We start from the raw sequence: 19,189 nt of genomic DNA, 5'->3' as shown, positions 1-19,189 counted from the left end.
AGACACAAGGTTCATAAAATCAATAACATGCTAGTAACGCATCATATTCATATTCTGACTATCTCCGAAACTCACTTAGATAATACCTTTGATGATACAGTGGTAGCAATACAAGGTTATAACATCTACAGAAAATATAGAAATGCCAATGGTGGAGGTGTTGCTGTTTACATACAGAACCACGTTCCTGTAAAGCTYAGAGAGGATCTCATGTTAAATACTGTTGAAGTAATATGGCTACAGGTTCAYCTGCCTCACCTAAAGCCCATTCTRGTGGGAAGCTGCTGTAGACCACCAAGTACTAACAGTCAGTATCTGGATAACATGTGAAATGCTTGATAATGTATGTGATATCAACAGAGAGGTATATTTTCTGGGTGATTTAAATATTGCCTGGCTTTCATCAAGCTGCATCCTGGTTCAGGTTGTCAGTCAACCTACCAGGGTAGTTACAAACAGCACAGGAATGAAATCAACATCAATCTCATCTTTCCTAATCCTGCAGAAATTAGCTTGAAAGCAGTATCCAGATCCATCWGATGTAGTGATCACRATATAGYAGCCATATCTAGGAAAACCAAAGTTCCAAAGGCTGGGCCTAATATAGTGTATAAGAGGTCATACAATACAATTTACGTAAAGAATATCAGTTGGTCCGTGGTGTGTAATGAGGAGCAACCAGATGCTGCACTTGATTTATGAAACTACTTATCCCAGTTACTAATAAGCACCCATTAAGAAAATGACTGTAAAAACTGGAATTGATGAGGAATTGAAAAGTTGTATGGTTGTTAGGACGAGGCAAAATGAATGGCAAATATAGCAGGCTGCACAACCGATTGGCAAACGTACTGCAAATTGAGAAATCATGTGACTAAACTGAATAAAAAGTAGAAACTACACTATGAAACCAGAGATAAATGAAATAAAGAAATATAGAATGACAGTAAAAAGCTGAGTGAAATTCTGGGAAAAAAGGCAAACTCAGCTCCATCATTCATTGAATCAGATGGCTCATTCATCACAAAACCCACTGATATTGTCAACTACTTTAATGATTTTTTCATTGGCAAGATTATCCAATTTAGGCATGACATGCCAGCAACAAACGCTTACACTTAACATCCAAGTATATCTGACCAAATCATGAAAGACAAGCATTGTAATTTAAATTCTGTAAAGTAAGTGAGGGAGAGACATTTTCTTTTTTTACATCAACAATGACAAGCCACCGGGGTCTGACAACTTGGATGGAAAATTACTGAGGATAATACGAGACGATATTGCCACTCCTATTTGCCACATCCTCAATTTAAGCCTACTAGAAAGTTTGTGCCCTCAGGCCTGGATGGAAGCAAAAGTTATTAATCTACCTAAGAATAGTAAAGCTCCAGGGCCTCTCGGGTGGCGCAGTGGTCTAAGGCACCGCATGGCAGGGCTAGCTGTGCCAGCAGAGACTCTGGGTTCCAGCCCAGGCTCTGTCGCAGCCGGGAGGACCATGGGGCGGCGCACAATTGGCCCAGCGTCGTCCGGGTTAGGGAGGGTTTGGAGGAAAACCAGTGTGTCTATGTATGAGGATGACTCAATACTATACACAGCTACCACAGCGACATTAAATGACAGCAACACTTAAACAAAGAGCTGCAGTTAGTTTCAGAATGGGTGGCAAGGAATAAGTTGGGCCTAAATATTTATAAAACTAAAACATTTGAGACAAATCATTCACTAAACCTCAACTAAATCTTGTTATGAAATTGAGCAAGTTGAGACGACCAAACTGCTTGGAGTAACCCTGGATTGTAAACTGTCATGGTCAAAACATGATACAACAGTAGCTAAGATGGGGAGAAGTCTGTCCATAATAAAGTKCTGGTCTGCCTTCTTAACAACACTATCAACAAGGCAGGTCCTACAGGCCCTGGTTTTGTCACACCTGGACTACTGTTCAGTCGTGCCACTATAGGGACTTAGGAAAATTGCAATTGGCTCAGAACAGGGCAGCACGGCCGGCCCTTGGATGCACACGGAGAGCTAACAATAATATGCATGTCAATCTCTCCTGTCTCAAAGTGGAGGAGAGATCGATTTCGTCACTACTTGTATTTATGAGAGGTATTGACATGTTGAATGTACCAAGCTGTCTGTCAAAACTACTGRCACACAGCTCAGACACCCATGCATACCCCACAAGACATGCCACCAGAGGTCTCGTCACAGTCCAGAACAGACTATGGGAGGYRCACAGTACTACATAGAGCCATGACTACATGGAACTCTATTCCACATCAGGTAACTGATGCTAGCAGTAAAAGTAGATTTAATAAACAGATACACCCTTTGACATGCCAGAATATTTGTTGGTCCGTAGTGTGTAATGAGGAGCAACAAGACACTTCACTTGACACATTTATGAAAATGCTTATTCCAGTTACTAATAAGCATGCACTCTTAAGAAATGACTGTAAAAACTGTTAAATCCCTGTGGGTTTATTGATGAAGAATTGAAAAAATGTACGCCACAGGAAAGGAAGACCCAGAGTTACCTCTGCTGCAGAGGATAAGTTCAAGTAACAGACACATTCTCAACATCAACTGTTCAGAGGAGACTGCGTGAATCAGGTCTTCATGGTCGAATTGCTGCAAAGAAACCACTACTAAAGGACACCAATAATAGAAGAGACTTTCTTGGGCCAAGAAAACACGAGCATGGACGTTAGACCATTGGAAATTTGTCCATTTTTGGTTCCAACCGCCGTGTCTTTGTGAGACGAGGTGTGGCTGAACGGAGGATCTCGCATGTGTATTTCCACCGTAAAGCATGGAGGAGGAGGTGTTTATGGTGTGGGGTGCTTTGCTGGTGACACTGTCTGTATTTATTTTAGAATTCAAGACACACTTAAACAGCATGGCTACCAAGCCTCTACTATCCCTTTTAAACAAGCCACATATCCAGCCTCCTATATCATCTCAATAGGTTGGTTCATGCTGGTACAACCACTGAAACACTGTGTGTGTGTGTGTGTGTGTGTGTGTCTCTCTGTGTGTCCTCTCGTGTGTGTGTGTGTGTGTGTTGTGTGTGTGTTGTTGTGTGTGTGTGTGTGTGTGTGTGTGTGTGTGGTGGTGTGTGTGTGTGTGTTGTGTTGTGTGTGTGTGTGTGTGTGTGTGTGTGTGTTGTGTGTGTGGCGGTGTGTGTGTTGGTGTGTGTGTATTGTGTGTGAGAGAGCGGTGTGTGTGTGGTGAGAGCGAGAGTGTGTGGGTGTGAGAGAGCGAGGTGTGTTGTTGTGGAGAGAGCGAGTGTAGTAGTGTGAGAGAGAGAGAGAGCGAGTGTGTGTGTGTGTGTGAGAGAGAGAGCGAGTGTGTGTGTGGGAGAGAGATAGCGCGTGGGTGTGTGTGTGTGTGTGTGTGTGTGTGGTGTGGTGTGTGTGTGTGTGGTGTGTGTGTGTGTGTGTGTGTGAGAGAAGAGAGTGTGTACATACCATCAGAAGACAACCTTAGGTTCTTCCTGTCTGTAGGATAACCTGAAAGTCAAGAGGAAGGGGCAGGTTTCACACGAGTTGACACACACGACTAACTAAGCCTTGAAACAGTGTTAGACATCAGCAAAGTGGAATATCAGATTTCTGCACCTGGTAGTTTCTCATTCTCCAGCCTCTGTCTGTCGTCTGTCTGTTCTGTCTGTCTGTCTGTCTGTCTGTTCCTGTCTGTCTCGCTCTCTCTTCTTCTCCTGCTTTTCCTCTCTCCTCTCTTCTCCTCCTGCTTCCCCCTGCTCTCTCTGTCTCTCTGCATGCTGGGAGTGTTTGGTGCATGCTGGGATTTGAGCGAGTGTGTCTTTAGGTGTTGAAGACTGTATGTGGGGGTTTCTGTCGTCCGCCTAGGAGGACTTATCCGCGTGCGAATGATAAGCGGTGGTGGTATTTCTGTTAAGAAGAAGATTTGATTTCTGTTTTTGGCGTGGCACATCGCCGTTCCTGTCACTCGTAAGGTTTTGAGCAGTCTTGAGATGGTCGTAGGAACTACCGCTGCGAATGATAAGCGGTTCTAAGCGTCGTGTATGTTAGCATGTACTCTAAGCATGTTTATTCAAGTTACGGCCGTTTATTTCTCCGTAACAAGGGTAACGATTTTGAATGTATATCCCAATGGTTATTGGAGTGTCATGATTTATTGGTCGTAATGAGTTATTTGGATAATATGAGTTTATTGGAGCGTATGGGTATTCATTGGACTGAATATGGATGGTTGATGCGGTATGAATGTATCTATTGGAGCTATGAAGTTATATTGCTATGACGACTGACGTTATTGAGTGTATGGTATTCGGTTCATATCGAGTTATTGAAGCGTATGATGTTATTGGGGCGTGATGGAGTTATGTGGAGCGTATGAGTTATTGGAGCGTCATGAGTTATTTGTGAGCTGTATGAGTTATTGGACGTATGAGTTATTGGATCGTATGAGATTATTGAGAGTATGAGTTATTGGACGTATGGAGTTTGAGTTGAGGTGGCGTATGAGTTATTGGACGTATGAGTTTATTGTCGTAGTGAGTGGATGTATAGTATTGGAGATATGAGTATTGAGATATCGAGTTATTGGAGCGTATTATGAGTTATTGGAGTATGAGTATTGGAATATAGTTGGAGTGTATGAGTTTCATTGGGATTCGTATAGTTTTGAGGTATGATATTGGAGCATATGATGTTTATTGGAGTCATATGAGTTATTTGGAGGATATGAGTTCATTGGAAGCGTATGAATTATTGAGCGTAATGAAGTTTATTGGCATGTATTGAGTTTATTGGATCGATATGATTGGAGCTTAGTTAGTTGGCCATATAGCAGTATTGGACTTATGAGTTATTGGAGCATATAGTTATGGAGCGTATGAGTTATTGGATCGTATGAGTTATTGGAGCATATAGTATTGGCATGAGATATTGAGTTATCTGGAGCGTATGAGTTATTGCAGAGCGTATGAGTTTATTGGAGCGTTATGAGTTATTGGACGCATATGAGTTATTGGAGCATATGACGTTATTCGGGGCAATATTGAGTTGATTTGGAGCATATGAGTTATTGGAGCGTATGAGTTATTGGGCGTTATTAGGTTATTGGAGCGTATGAGTTTTGACATCGTATGAGTTATTTGGAGCATATGAGTTATAGGAGCGATATGGTATTGGAGCTGCATGAGTTATTGGAGCGTATGAGTTATTTGCAGATATGTGGTTATATTGAGCATATGAGTTATTGGAGCGTAATGAGTTTATTGGCAAGCGCCATAATGAGGTTTATTGGACTCGTATGAAGTTATTGGAGCGTATGAGTTTTGCTCGAGTATTGGCATGATTATGAGACTAGTTATTGGAGCGTATGGTATGATCGTTTTATTGGAGCGTATGTGACAGATATTAGCAGAAGTTATTGGAGCGTTGATTTGAGTATATTGAGCTATGCAGTTATGGAGCATATGAGTATTGGATCGTAATGAATTTATTGGATCAGCTAGAGTTCATCTGGAATGTGAGAGTTATTGGAGCATATGAGTTATTTGGCTATGAGTTATGATCGTAGATGAAGTCTATTGGAGCGTATAGTTATGGATTTGGTTATTGTGTATGAGCCTATTGAAAGAAGTTATATGATTATTGGGAAGCATATGTTAACATGGGGGTAACGTTATTGGACGTATGAGTTGTATATGGATTGCATATGAGTTGATGATGGTTTTTGGAATATATTTATTGAGCGATGACGGTTATTGGACGTTATGAGTCTTATTTGGAGTCTATGATGTTATTTGGAGTATGAAGCATTATGGTATGCTAGCATATGAGTTATTGGCGTTATGAGTTCATTGGAGCAGTATGATGTTATTGGACGTATGAGTTTTGGAGCATATGAGTTTTGGATCGTATGAGTTATTGCGGATGCTATGTGTTATTGCAGCATATGAGTACATTGGAAGGTATGAGTTCATTGGACATATGAGATTGATTTGCCAGTAGTTGGAGACATGAGTTGGATTTGGATGGCACGTTTGATCGGAAGTACTGATTGAGTATGCCGAATATTGATAATATATTGTGAGCGTATGAGTTATTGGCAGTCATAATGAGTTATGGGAGTGATATGAGTTATTGGAGCATATGAGTTATTGCAGCATATTGAGTTATTAGGGCTATACGAGATTGAGTCATATGCAGTTATTGGAGCGTATGAGTTATTGGATGATATGAGTTATTGGTCTATGAGTTATTGAGGTAATTTATGGCAGCGTATGAGTTCATTGGGCTATATATGAGTTATTGAGTAGCAGTTATTCGAGTCGTATGAAGTTATTGGCATATATGAGTTATTGGAAGTTATTATGAGTATGGAGCGTTGATTGAAGGTTATTGGATCGTATTGAGTTTTGGAGCGTATGAGTTATTGAGCATATGGTTATTGGAAAGCATATATTATCTATGAGTTATTGGATCGTATGATTATTTTGGGACATAGTGGAGTATCATATGAGTTATTGGAGCATATGAGTTCATTGGGCATATGAGTTATTGGTCGTATAGTTATTGGAGCTATGAGTTACTGGAGCCACTATGATTATTGGAGCATATGCAGTTATTGGATAATATGAGTTTCATTGGAGCTGTATGAGTTTATTGGAGCATTATGAGCGGTTTGGAGCTTATGAGTTATCTCGGAGCATATGAGTTATTGGAGCATATGGTTATTGGAGCGCGATATGAGTTGATGTTGGTGAGCAATATGAGTTATCTGGATCATATGATTTATTGAGCGTATGAGTTATTTGGAGCATATGAGTTATTGGCAGCATATGAGTTATTGGAGTCGTTATGAGTTATTGGAGCAGAGTCTATGAATGAGTTATTGGCAGCGTATGAGTTATTCGGAGTCGTATGAGATTGACGATTAGTTAGGAGAGTTTGGAGCGTAATGAGTTATTGGAGTGTATTTGCAGTACTATGGAGTGTATGAGTTTATTGGACGCATATGAGTTATTGGAGTGTATGAGTTATTGAGTGTATGAGTTATTTGGAGCATATGAGTTATTGGAGTGTATGAGTTATTGGAGCGATGAGTAATTGAGCATGAGTTATTGGACATTGAGTTATGGAGCATAGTGAGATTATTGATGAATGATTATGGAGTATGAGTTATTGGAGCGTATGAGTTATTGGAGCGTATGAGTATTTGGATGTATGATCGTTATTGGGAGCGTATGGTTATTGGAGGCGTATGAGCTTTTGAAGTGTTGAGCGTACTGAAGTATTGGAGCGTATGGAGTTATTTGGGTGTATGAGTTATTGGAGCGTATGAGTTATTGGATTGTATGAGTTATTGGAGCGTACTGATTATTGGAGCGTTATGAGTTTTGGAGCGTATGAGTTTTATTGGAGTGTATGAGTTATTGGAGCGTATGAGTTATTGGAGTGTATGAGTTATTGGAGTGTATGAGTTAATTGGAGCGTATGAGTTAGCATTGAGTGTATAGTTATTGCCCGAGTGTAATATGATTATTGAGCGTATGAGTTATTGGAGCGTACATTAGAGTTTGATGTTGAGTTATTGGAGGTTATGTTGTTTTGTTCGGTTGCCAAGAAACCCGGCTCTGAAACAGGTCGTTTTGGCGACAGGTGTTTGTTTTTGGACTCACCAGAGCAGACTTTGGGGGTATCGTCTAAAGTCAAGCATGACAACAGACTGTATATGGCTTATGCTAGTACGGGTAGTCAACAGTGGTTTGAGTGTGGGGATGTTTGCCAAAGCGACATGCTTTCCCGAAAAGGGAGAAGGTGGAGGGAGGGGCGCAGGTGGTCCTCGTAACGCCTGGGCCCACTGATGTAGGGAGAGGTGGGCCGACAGCGGTAGAGCAGCCACAAGCACCTGTTGCTGAGGAAAAAGTTGTCCGTGTTGAGGGCATGGAGTTGCAGCTTGTACCAGAGGGGAACATAGTGTCTGTTATGCAGCAGAAAAATATTGTTGTAGGAGGTAAGGACGGATTTGGGGAGCCATTTCCCCAGACTGGTGAGGAGATGCCCAGTATGAGATGGGGTACAGGAGGGGGTTCAGGTGGAGCTAGTCTCCCAGGTAGTGGAGGAGATGCCCGGTAACGAGGGATGGGGTGCAAGTGGGGAGTGTTGAGAGGGAAGTACAGAGGGAAGTCAGAGGTCTGTGGCCTCAGTTGAGGAGGATCAGGAGAAGGATATGGACCTATCTGTTGATATGACAGCAGCTGGTGACGACTCAATTTACAATCTCTAGAGGAGGTAAATGGGTTCCTGGATCAGACTTCTGGGAAATCTGTCAAATTGGCAGATTTTTTTTTTTTGATGTTGATAAGTTTGTGAGGTCAGCTGTGGTGTTACAGAAGACGGTGGAGTTAGATCAGTTGAGTGTGAAGAGAAACGTTTCCGCTTGAGGAAATGTGTTACTGCTGTCACGGCAACAAAAGGTAGTGGGGAAAAGTGGCCAGGTTCAGAGAAATGTATAACAATGATGATGATGATCATGCCTCATAGGGTGTTTTATTCCTCTACGTCTTGTTTCTCCGCTGTTTCTTCTGTTTTTTCCTTTCTCTTTTCTATGTGGCAATCATCTGCAAGGATCATTAATCAACGTAGTCAAACTGAGCGTGATATATAATCGTTTAGTACCAAGCTAACTCACTTGGATTATATTGGCTTTGAGGCGAGCCTTGCATTTCGTTTTCCAAACTGGGCGACCGAAGCAAACGGCCACCTTTAACCGAGATGTGCTCGGCAGGAAGATTCTGCGTCACAAAGAGTTTGAAGAAGGATGTAAGGCAACTTGTAAGGGCCCTTATGATGGAGAAGACAATGGTCGGCATTGGGCCAGAGRATGATGACTTYGTGACTGAACTGATCTACAACTATGGAGTGGGAGGATATCGCCTGGGCAACAACTTCCTGGGTTTTACTCTGCAGTCTAGCCAGGCTGTCAGCAATGCTAAGCGGCTTGGTTGGCCCCTCAATGAGGTTGGAAAGGTCTTCTATCCGGCTGAGGCCCCAGGAGGTTATCACTTCTACCCGGATGACAAAGAACAGCCTCCCAATGATCCTGTAYAGAAGGTGAGTCCGGCAGGGTCTGACCTGCAGAAATCAATACACTGCTGCTCCTCCCTTCTGGGRATGAAGGTGAAAGAGAGCAATGAGGAGAAGAAGACTGTGCTGAGGGGATTCACAGACAGTGTAAACTACAGATTCACAACATTGTTGGGACAGTAGATCATGGGACAGCCTTCGGGACGATAGCATTCTCCTGTCCACGTGAGCAGTTGGCAGATCTTGAAGCCTTGATGACAAAGGGAAACGACAACATCCTTACTATCTTGGTTAGCCTGGACACCCCTGGGAAGGCTTGGTTAGCCTGGACACCCCTGGGAAGGCTACCTTGGTTAGCCTGGACACCCCTGGGAAGGCTACCTTGGTTAGCCTGGACACCCCTGGGGAGGCTTGGTTAGCCTGGACACCCCTGGGAAGGCTTGGTTAGCCTGGACACCCCTGGGAAGGCTCTGGTTAGTCTGGACACCCCTGGGAAGGCTTGGTTAGCCTGGACACCCTGGGAAGGCTTGGTTAGCCTGGACACCCCTGGGAAGGCTCCTTGGTTAGCCTGGACACCCCTGTGAAGGCTACCTTGGTTAGCCTGGACACCCCTGGAAGGCTACAGTAGAAGTGGTCATTGGGTTGATTCAGATGTCCATGAGATCTGCTTTGTTGTTTGAGTGTTTATTGTGTTGTGGATTCCCTGACCCATAATGGCACCCTATCCCTATACAGGGCACACTCATTATAAGAGCCCTACGGGACCTGGTCTATAGTAGTGCACTATGTGGGAAATAGGGCCCTAGTCTATAGGGAATAGGGGTCCATTTTGGACGCAGCCATGAGAGTGAGTCAGTGAGTTGGAATGGAACTCTGGCCTTTTATCCCGACACAAGACCTGATTGGAAATCAATGCAAACTCATCTACTCACTCTCTGCAGTCCCTTCGGCATACCCCATCTCTCCTCTTCCTCTCCTCCTCCTCTTCACCTACAGAGAGAAGAGAGAATGATTTTCAATAAAATAACAAACATTAATTTACAAAACAAATCTGGCGTTATGTTCACATTTGAGACAACTACCTGTCTTTTGACAAACGTTTTACAACAAAAGTGCTGATGATATGACGATTTAATAAAACATGCTAATCTTGACTCCAGACAGACAGACAGACAGACAGACAGACAGACAGACAGACAGACAGAGAGCGAGACGACGACAGACAGACAGACAGACAGACAGACAGACAGACAGCAGAGAGACAGACAGACAGACAGACAGACAGACAACAGACAGACAGACAGAGCGAGACAGACAGACAGACAGAGAGCGAGACAGACAGACAGACAGACAGACAGACAGACAGACAGACAGAGCAGGACAGACAGACAGACAGAGAGCGAGACAGACAGACAGACAGCCAGACAGACAGACAGACAGACAGAGCGAGACAGACAGACAGACAGACAGACAGACAGACAGACAGACAGACAGACAGACAGACAGACAGACAGACAGGGTTCAGCTCTCCTCAGCTAGTTTTTAGCTGTGTCATGATCAGGGCTATTTGTTAGTAAATTTTCAATGGGCGCTGATGAAGATTTTGTCTAAAGCGCATTTTAATGGCTTGGAAACACGATGACATTTCGAAAGGAGGCAAATAATCAATAGGAAAACCTTTTGTTGTCACTGTGATGTCTCCAATGACTTTAGATGCAGTATAATATTTAGCTAGCTAGCCAACATTGAAGGGACCAGACCACATTTAGCTAGCTAACGTTAGCTTTGCTAGCTATTTTTTGATTAGCTTTGCTAGCTAATGGCAACATTGAAGGACATGAAACAATTTTAGCTAGCTAACATTAGCTTTGCTAGCTAATGGCAACATTGAAGGGACATGCCCACATTTTGGCTAGCTAACGTTAGCTTTGCTAGCTAATGGCAACATTGAATGGACATGGCCACATTTTAGCTAGCTAAAGTTAGCTTTGCTAGCTACTGGCAACATTGCCATCTCTCTAAAATGTAATTTGACGACATCATACAAATGTATTGCCTACTTTAGCAATGTCATCGTATTTCCARGCCACTAATGTTGAAGAAACAGTCATTAGCCCCCATTCAGAATGACTGGGCACGAATAGCCTTTTGGTCAGTAGCCTGTAACCAGTAGCCTTTTGGTCAGTAGCCAGTAACCAGTAGCCTTTTGGTCAGTAGCCTTTTGGTCAGTAGCCAGTAACCAGTAGTCTTTTGGTCAGTAGCCAGTAACCAGTAGCCCTTTGGTCAGTAGCCAGTAACCAGTAGCCTTTTGGTCAGTAGTATTTTGGTCAGTAGCCAGTAACCAGTAGTCTTTTGGTCAGTAGCCTTTTGGTCAGTAGCCAGTAACCATTAGTCTTTTGGTCAGTAGCCAGTAACCAGTAGTCTTTTGGTCAGTAGTATTTTGGTCAGTAGCCAGTAACCAGTAGTATTTTGGTCAGTAGCCAGTAACCAGTAGTATTTTGGGCACCACTATGGTGTGCGTCTTTTGAGAACGTTCATAACAATGGCTTGACGCGACCGGGTGACAGAGGTACAACCCATAAATAGACCATATAGCGTAATGGGACTACAGGAAGGTGCATTGGTGAAAGAGGAGTTTAATTGGGTTTCAGTGGGAGTGGGTGTGGTGGTGAGGGGGTAGGGTGGATGTGTGTGAAATCGACTGGGGTGCCGGTCCAAACATGAGCCAGTTGTCACGTAAGCCCACCAGCCGGTCTGATGACTCAGAGGGTGGGGGAGGGAGGAGGGGAGGGCAGGAGGGGAGGGAGAGAGAAGAGAGAGAGAGAGAGAGAGAGAGAGAGAGCTTCCTTCACAGTAAGAATCAGGTTACACAGTATACACAAAAAGACAACATACATTCAAATGAAACAATCAACCAGTTCACACACAAACCAACCAGTTAACACACAAACCAGCCAGTTCAACACAAACCAACCAGTTCATACAAAACCAACCAGTTCATACAAAACCAACCAGTTCATACCACACCATAACAAACAACCAGTCATACACAAACAACAGTCACAAAAACCATTCAACCACTGTAGATGACAACGTGAACACGATGGTCGACAGTGCTCCGGGACTTATACGGTCCTTCATTCCATTGGATCCTATCTCATTTCTCTAATATCTCTGGCAACGGCACAAACAATGCACCCTGGACTGAAGAGGTAGACAAAGAAGGGAAAATTGTGCTAGACCCTCTTTAAATTACACATTTCCTAAGTAAAATATCGCAAAAATATGATCAATGGCTCATTATTGCCATCTTTAGAGTTATGACATTGACAGTATGAAATGTATCATAGACATTCTATGCAGGGCCTTACCCCCAATCTACAGGACCTGTCAAAAGGGTTACAACACTACTCATTCAAGGGTTTTTCTTTATTTTTACTATTTTCTACATTGTAGAATAATAGTGAAACATCAAAACTATGAAATAACATATGGAATCATGTAGTAACCAAAAAAAGTGCATCGCAAAAACCATCAAGCGCTATGATAAACTGGCTCTCATGAGGACGCCACAGGAAAGGAAGACCAGAGTTACCTCTGCTGCAGAGGATAAGTTCATTACAGTTACCAGCCCAGAAATTGCAGCCCAAATAAATGCTTCACAGAGGGAAGAACAGACAACATCCAAACATCAACTGTTCAGAGGAGACTGCGTGAATCAGTCTTCATGGTCGAATTGCTGCAAAGAAACCACTACTAAAGGAACACCAATAAGAAGAAGAGATTTTCTTGGGCCAAGAAAAACGAGCAATGGACATTAGACCAGTGAAATCTGTCCTTTCGTCTAATGAGTACAAATTAGATTTTGTGTCCAACGCTGTGTTCTTTGTGAGACGCAGAGTAGGTGAACAGATGATGCTCCGCATCTGTGGTTCCCACTGTGAAGCATGGAGGAGGAGGTGTGAATGGTCTTACTGGTGACACTGTCTGTGATTTATTTAGAATTCAAGGCACACTTAAACCAGCAGTCTACCACAGGATTTCGCTGCAGCGATACGCCATCCATCTGGTGTTGCTCTTAGTGGGACAAACCAGCCAGTTCATACACTACAGCAGTTAGTACACTATAGCAGTTTATTAACTATAGCAGTTTAGTACACTATAGCAGTTTTACACTATAGCAGTTTAGTACACTATAGCAGTTTATTACACTATAGCAGTTTAGTCACTATACAGTTTATACCACTATACAGTTTATTACACTATAGCAGTTTAGTACACTATAGACAGTTTAGTACACTATAGCAGTTAGTACACTTTCAGTATACACTATACAGTTTAGTACACTATAGCAGTTTAGTACACTTATAACAGTTTAGTACACTATAGCAGTTTAGTACACTTTAACAGTTTAGTACACTATAACATTTAGTACACTATAGCAGTTTAGTATACACTATAACAGTTTTAGTGACACTATAGCAGTTTAGTACACTATAGCAGTTTAGTAACACTATAGCAAGTTTAGTACACTATAGCAGTTTAGTACAACCTATAAGCAGTTTAGTACACTATAACAGTGAGTACACCTATAGCAAGTTTAATACACTATAGCAGTTTAGTACCATAGAGTTTAGTACACTATAGCAGTTTAGATACACTATAACAGTTAGTACACGTTATAGCAGTTAATACACTATAGCAGTTTAGTACACTAATAGCAGAGGTCTATAGTTATGACACTGAGTGGAGATGCTGCTGAGGATTTGAAGACTGAAGAAGTGAAGACTGAGAGGAAGTGAAGACGAGGAAGTGAGAGAGGAAGTGAAGACTGAGAAGGAAAGTGTAAGACTGTAGGAAGGAATGAAGACTGAGAGGAGTGAAGCCTGAGAGGAAGTGAAGACTGTAGGGAAGCTTGAGACTGGAGGAAGTGAAGACTGAGGAAGGAAGACTGAGAGGAAGTGAAGACTGAGAGGGAAGTGAGAAGTAAAGCTGGGGAAGTGAAGACTGTGAGGAAGTGAAGACTGAGAGGAAGTGAAGACTGGAGGAAGTGAAGTGAAGACTGTGAGTGAAGATCTGGAAGGGACTGAGAGAAGTGAAGACTGTGAGGAGTGACGACTGTGAGGAAGTGAAGACTGAGAGGAAGTGAAGAATGGAGGAAGTTGAAAGACTGTGAGAGGAAGATGTGTAAGGGACTGAGAGGAAGTGAAGTACTGTGAGGAAGTGACGACTGTGAGGAAGTGAAGACTGAAGGAAGTGAAGACTGTAGAGGAAGTGAAGACTGGAGAGGAAGTGAAGACTGTGAGGAAGTGAAGACTGAGATGAAGTGAAGTGAAGATGGGGAAGTGAAGACTAGGACGAAGTGAAGACTGAGAGGAAGTGAAGACACTGAGAGGAAGTGAAGACTGTAGAGGAAAGTGAAGACTGAAGCCTGGAGAAGTGAAGACTGTGAGGAAGTGAAGACTGGAGATGAAGGATGAGGAAGACTGAGAGGAAGTGAAGTGAGGAAGTGGACGCAGAGAGAGTGAAGAATGGGGAGAAAGACTGTCGTCCTCCAGCTAACAATTAGAGCCAATAAGACAATGACTCTGTTTCATCCCAATGGCACCTTATTCCCTATATAGTGCACTACTTTAACGGGTCACTAGGGAATACGGTTGCCAGTGGATGTAGCCACTGACTGGCTTCTCCCCCTTCTACCGCATCAGACAATGACTCTAAATATGATTCATCCTTTCAAATTCCTCCACGGCAGCCGGCTCTGTCTATCCCTTTTTTCAAAAGGTAAATTGAAGATTGCATTAATTCATGAAAATAATTCTGCATAAATCATATTACATCTACGGGGGGAATGGAACTGGAGGATGAGGAGGATGTTTGCCTTCGTATATACGTCGGAGCTCCAAATACCGATGTGACATTTGATTACAGATAAAAACAGCCTTAGTATGTCATGATGACTATATGATATATATATAGGTTCCAACAGCCTTAGTAAGTCTTGGTGACTATATGATATATATATAGTTAAACAGCCTTATAATGTCATGATGACTATATGATATAATGATATAGGTTTTCAAAACAGCCTTAGTAATGCATGATGACTATATATGATATATTGATATAGGATTAAAACAGCCTTAGTAATGTCATGATGACTATATGATATATATATAGGTTAAAAACAGCCTTAGTAATGTCATGATGACTATATGATATATGATATAGGTTAAAAACAGCTTATAATTCATGATGACTATCAGTGACTAATGATTATATGTCTAAAAACAGGCGCGTTGGCCCCTTTGTTAGTTTAATTGTTCATGTAATCTTTTAGTGGATATATGATTATAGTTAAAAATACAGCTCTTTTTATTTTTATATGTTTTCTCTTTATGTTATAGTATGACCTATGATCTGGAGAATTTGATTTAATAGGTTAAAAACAAGCACTTATTAAACCGCTCATTATTATCGTATTTATGGATATATGGTATATGGAGTTTGAAATAACTTAGCTTCTTTAAAAGCCACGTTAATTTTTTCCATAAGAGACGTTATGAGGTATAATGAAAATATATGGAAAAATAGACAATCAGCTTCATTTCAAAAAATAGTCAAAATATAAAAAACCGGTGCACTCATAATGATAATAAATGAATATAGTATAAAAAACATGCCTTTGTACGGGAAGTAATAAGTCAATAGAAAAATGTTATCTATGATGACTATGAATAGGTAAAAACAGCCTTAGTAATGTCATGGTGACTATATTGATATATGATATAGGTTCCAAACAGCCTTAGTCAATTCATGGTGACTATATGATATCATGATATAGGTTAAAAACAGCCTTAGTAGATTCACTGTGACTATATATGAGATCTATTAGCTTAATGTGCTAGCTGGGTCGCTGCATCAAGCAGATTGGGAAAATGATGAGTATATTGTGAGAATAGTCCCCATCCCAAATGGGACAGATTAGTGCGGAGCGTTTATATAAGGAATTTAGCTACTTATCTAAGAGTTATGTGCACTTATATATGTGGAATAGTTGGTCTGTCGCTATAAGTAGTTGCGAGCGTACCAATTATCCGGTTAATAGGGGCGTGACTCCGCGATCTAAAGTAGTGTCACTAATATAAAAACGAAAAGAGGCGAGGGGAATAGGACATCTAGGGCGGGTTTTATAAATAGTGCAGTACGTAGGAAATATAGGGAATAATAGGGCCCTTTGTTCTAATTAAAGTAAGAAACAATGTAACAAATATTATAGGGTATATTAGGCTATAACTGGGTCCTTATTAGAATAGAAATGCACTATAATAGGAAGAATAGAAGTGCTGTTTGATCTAAGAGGGGTATGTAATATAACTGAGTACAGGAAAATAACCTTGCCCTCGGTTCTTAATTGAGTCAAAGATGCAAACAAATATATCTAGGGATGGATTAGTTGTACTCTGATCATAAAACTAGATGCACTAGAAAATATAGAAAAGTAGGGCGGTCCTCCGCGCGTCCCTCAAGTAGTGGCCCCCGCGAAACGGCTTCTCATCTAATAGAATAGGTGCTTGGTCTTAAAGTCATGTGGCGACTAGTATAGGGAAAGGGTAGGCCGGTCTGGTCGAAAAACTATTTTGGGCTATCCAGTAGTGCACTATATGAGGATAGGGCTCTCAGGCTCTATACCTCTAGTGATAGTGCGACGATTACTTAGGTGCATAGCGCTTGGCCTCTAAAGTATGTGCACGAATGATATAGGAATAGGGCTACTGGTCATTATCAGTCAGATGCGCCGAACTATTATAGGGAACATAGGAGAGCATTCTGGAGTAAAACCGGAAATCTACAAATAGAAGAGATGAGGGGTTCCTAAGTGGTGGTTGCGCCGCTAAGAGTAATTCAGCTTACATGGAATTAGAGGAGAGGAGAGGAGTGGAGAGGAGCGAGGGAGGGTAGAGGAGAGGAGAGGGAGGAGAGAAGGCGGGATCGCGAGACCGAGAAGCGCACGCAGCAAGAAGTGGTAGAACTATAATGATTCTTCTTGAGCGGTGGGAAGGGGGTTTTTTTTAGTAGTGTGAAGTAACGCTATTGTATGCGCCGCGAGCGAGGATGGGCAAAGAAGGCAAAAAAGACGAGGAGAGGGAGAGGAAGAATAGAGAGAGAGAGAGGAAAGAGAGGAGAGGAGAGGAGAGGAGGATGAGAAGAGAGGGAGGAGAGAAGAGAGGTAGTGGGAGTGGAAGAGGAGGAAGAGGAGGAGAGAGAGGGGATGAGTTATGATGTGATGTTGAGGAACGACAGGAAGAAATATAGAGGAAGAGGAGAGAAATAAATATGTAGAATGAGAGAAGTGCTCTGTTTTACCTGCTGCGTTCATTTCTTGACAGTGTGGGACGGGGTGCTATCCTAGGATGACGCTGAGGGGTAAAGTACTGTCCCCAGGAGACTAGAGATCCAGCTCAACTGGGGCCTGCAAAGTTGACAAACAGACAGAACAGACAGACCATTAAACATAAAAAAATAATATATGATACCAACAATTCTTTTCCGCGATTGACCACTGGAAAAAACTAAAAATACACATATATAGATGAGACTCTTAGAAAACGGGAGTTTTTGGGAATTGTCTGTTTTAAGGGCAAAAGGGCCCAAATGATTGGTGCAGGCTAGTGAAGCCAAAGCCTGCCACACCCAGCAGCTAATACAGTACTAAGGTCTGACTCTGTAGTTGGTATCACTGCATCATGACCCAGATGCAGATTTCGAGGAAGCAGCCTGAAAAGCTTGTTGTTATGACGCACGAGTAGTAACGACTACACCCCCTGTCTATAGTTCATATCAGTGTTTAGACTAAACCCACTGTCTATAGGATAAAGTAACCAAGCTATTGTAGAGCTACGGAGCGCGACGTCGGATAAGACATCAGTATTCTAAGAACTCATCTTACCCTCATGGTACACCTATATGTATCAAGATTATTTTATGAACTTTGCTGAGCGAGCGAGTTGTCTATAGTTTACCAGAGTACGGAAGCGGTACGACCACTGCTATAGGATCCCAGGTTATCAACGATCTACTACCACAATGTCAATTATATAGATCAGTATTTTGCTAACAACACAACTGGGTCCCTCACGGTATCTATTGTATTTTTAGTCTTACACCTCCGAGATAACCATATAATATTCAGCTATTCTTAAGACTACACCAACTGATCCCCCCTTGATTTATAGTACTGCAAGATATTTAAGTATCTAGCTTATCCCTGTTGCCTAAAATCAATAGTGTTGAGACGTGCGACCTCACTGCCCGGTCTTTATTTCCCAGATTCGAGCGTAGGGTTTAGAGCGTGACCCACCACTGTTCGTTAATCAAGATATACGATGTATGTTGTAAGCCTATTCTACATCTCACTGTCGCACTCAAGATAAGATTTTCTCAATTATCTTAAGACTTTACCACCAGTGTCAAAACACTAAGATGAGTAATCAGTCAATTATGATCTATCTACTCCCTGACATGAGTGAGTAATCAAGTGATCCCCAAAAAAAAAAACGCCTCACAATTTGTGAGCACTAACCCCACCCAACCCACCTGTTCGGGTCATTAGTTATCAAAAATAAGATGAGCGGGGCAACGATTACAATCTGCTTAGACTGTCAAATAATATAACGTTATCAATGGGAAATTAGACTACAACACACTAAGTCGGGTGACGAGTTTTTAATCTTTTTCCAGTATAATTAGACAAGTACAGGCGGCAACTGTTTGTCTTTACTAGCCTACTCCCAGTCATTACGAACTTTGACACCTACTTGTCTTAATTAAGTATGCTGGGAGGCAATATTATAGACCACACACTGTCGTATGGCCGCCATCAGATATCTTAGACTACACCACAAATGGCACACATATAATCACCACAGGTTAGTAACATACGTGACACCTCACTTAGTCCTATAGTATCAAGTAATAGTGTAGAATACTATACAACCAACAGATCTATAGTATCAGATAATCTTAGACATACACCATGTCTAATCAGATATCATATATACAACATACACCACTTCAATAATTATGAGTCAGTTGATTTTCTT

General features: G+C 41.9%; 1 pseudogene; it reads left to right on the top strand.

The window, feature by feature from the left end:
* Positions 1–8,686: 8,686 nt before the first annotated feature.
* On the top strand, positions 8,687–9,766 carry LOC112074490 (glyoxalase domain-containing protein 4-like; annotated as a pseudogene).
* The last annotated feature ends 9,423 nt before the right edge of the window (positions 9,767–19,189 follow it).

The sequence above is a fragment of the Salvelinus sp. IW2-2015 genome, unplaced genomic scaffold (assembly GCF_002910315.2).
Source record: "Salvelinus sp. IW2-2015 unplaced genomic scaffold, ASM291031v2 Un_scaffold2655, whole genome shotgun sequence".
In the NCBI taxonomy this organism is placed as follows: Eukaryota; Metazoa; Chordata; class Actinopteri; order Salmoniformes; family Salmonidae; genus Salvelinus; species Salvelinus sp. IW2-2015.
Note: the sequence above shows the minus strand (reverse complement) of the source record. Positions and strands in the feature narration are given on the sequence as shown.